This window comes from Chinchilla lanigera, unplaced genomic scaffold (genome assembly GCF_000276665.1).
Source record: "Chinchilla lanigera isolate Chin_1 unplaced genomic scaffold, ChiLan1.0 scaffold00133, whole genome shotgun sequence".
Lineage (NCBI taxonomy): Eukaryota > Metazoa > Chordata > Mammalia > Rodentia > Chinchillidae > Chinchilla > Chinchilla lanigera.
The window spans coordinates 3,762,428-3,764,967 of NW_004955534.1; positions in this window are offsets into that span (position 1 = coordinate 3,762,428).

The window sequence follows — 2,540 nt, forward strand, 5'->3', positions numbered from 1 at the left end:
TATCTAGAAATCTGTCCATTTCCTCTGTGTTTTCCTTCCTATGAGAGTAAAGATTTTTAAAGCAGGTATTGTTGATCTTCTGAATTTCTTCATGATCTGTAGTGATTTCAACCGTTCCATTCCTTATTGTGTGTATTTCAGTTTTTTCCTTCTTTTTTTGATAAGGTTAGCTAGGGGTTTATCTATTTTATTTATTCTTTCAAAGAACCAACTCTTTGATTCATTAATTCTTTTTATTGCTTTTTTAGTTTCCATTGCATTAATTTCTGCTCTGAGACTTATAATTTCCAGTCTTGTTTGGGCTCTGGGTTTCTTTTTCTAGTAACTTGAAGTGAAGCATCAGATTGTTTATTTGTGCCTGTTCTATTTTCCTGAGGTGGGAGTTCACTGCTATAAAATTCCCTCTGAGGACTGCTTTCATTACATCTCACAGGTTCCTGTAGGTTGTATGTACATTTTTCTTTGATTGTAAGTAGTGTTTAATCTCTACTTTGATTTCATCTGTGACCCATTGTTTGTTCAGGAGAATGTTATTTAATTTCCAACTGTTTATGGGATTTTTGTGTGTCCTTTTCTCATTAATTTCCAATTTCACTGCACTATGGTCTGATAGTATACATGGCATAATTTCAGTTCCTTTTCACTTACATAAACATGTTCTATGTACTAGTATATGGTCTATTTTACAGAACATCCCATGTGCAGCTGAGAAGAATGTGTATTCTGATGCTGTTGGGTGGAACACTCTGTAAAGGTTTACTAAGTCCATATGTTCATACGTTTGGTTAAGTTCTATTATTTCTTTCCCAATTTTTCGTCTAGTTGACCTGTTTCTTTGTGACAATGGTGTGTTAAAACCCCCTATTATAATTGTGTTGTTATTTATTTCATTTTTCATGTCTGTTAGAATTTGTCTTATATAGGTGGGTGCTCCTACATTTTGTGCATGGATGTTTTGGGTTTTTTTAATTTTTTATTTTTTATTTTAAAAATAAAAGGAGGAAAATATTAACAGTCAGACAACATTTTACAAAATAGCAAAAGAACAGTACAGACAGTACAGAATTACAAACAGAGTGGTAGAGAATTAACAATGCTTGTTGTATTACATATTGATATCTTCAAAGTGGCTTCTCATGAAAACAGATGTAGACATGCAATACTGATCAACCAAGGACTCATTGATGGTTTATTTCAGCAAAGAAATAGAAGACAGTAGAACAACCATGTTAACTATCCTGTATATACATACATACAAAATTTCTCCTTCTTTCCCTTCTCCTTTCCCACATTTTCCCTTTTCTTTTCCCACATCTTGTAAATTCTCATATGTTTGTATATGTTGTATTATACGTCTCTCTTGTAAACACCAATTGATACAGCAATATTACCCACATTATGAATATAATTTTAAAAAGGAGTCTCAACACGGATACATATTTGCTTATCTGTATCCAGAGCAATATTAGAGTCTTGCTTTTTGAAGAGGATCCTTAGGTATTCCAGAGGTTCACAGGGATATCTTTCTTACTAGTCCTGTAAAAATTCTAGTGACTATTTCCCACATAGAGTTTTTTAAATAGATTTTAACTGCATCCCTTGAGGAGGGACCAGAGTGGTTCCTCTGAAACTAGGAATAAGGCCAGGGTCTTGAGAAGCTCTAAGGCTGACTTTTCATCTCTATCAACCTTTTAATTTGCCAAGGAGATTTTAGACATGTCTTTTTGGGGTCCTTTGTAATGAATGTCAATGACCTTCTTGGGAAGATAGACTACCTCTAAGAGTTGGAGAATTTACTGCTTGTATTTTATAGATTATTGATTATTAGTCAGAAAACTCCTTTCTGTCCAGATTTCTGCATAAACATGTAGCAACAGAAAAGGTTATTTGGAGACTTTATAGATATTCTGACTTTTGGCTTTTCCTCATATCAATTCCTGGGTAGGAACTATGAGCTCTGCTCTTTGACCAGATGTTCCTGGGGGAAGGGATTTGATCTCAATGACCTATTGTGAACTGACAACTGCACCACCTTTCCTTCAATGTCCTTCTTGGACAAAGATACTTCCATCAGTGAACCATACTTCCTCAGGGTCTTGGAGGGACAGATCACTGATATCCTGCCTGCCTGCATTGGTCTGGGAAGTAACTTGTTCACCAGAGTGGAATGCAAGTATTTATGGAAACCTCAGTGGTATATAGAAAAGTGGTCTGGCATAGTCCCCACAGGTAAAAGCTGCCAGTATTAGAGAACTGCCCCTGAATCTCCTACTAGTGGGAGAATAGGATACTGTGGGACAATTAAAAACTCTACTTGAACATTTGACCTTCAAATTAACATGTCCAAGCAAAAGAAGTTCTGACTAGGGCTTGCTGTGACCTCAATTCTGGCTATAGATTTAACGGAGAGTTTTCCAAAAAAGAAAGTTTTAAACAGAAGCCAAAAGAATGGAAATTACTTATCTATATAATGAGGGCACCCCGGGGTTTTTCACAAAAGACAGAGAAGTCTATAAACAGGAGCATTATAAGTTGTCCTG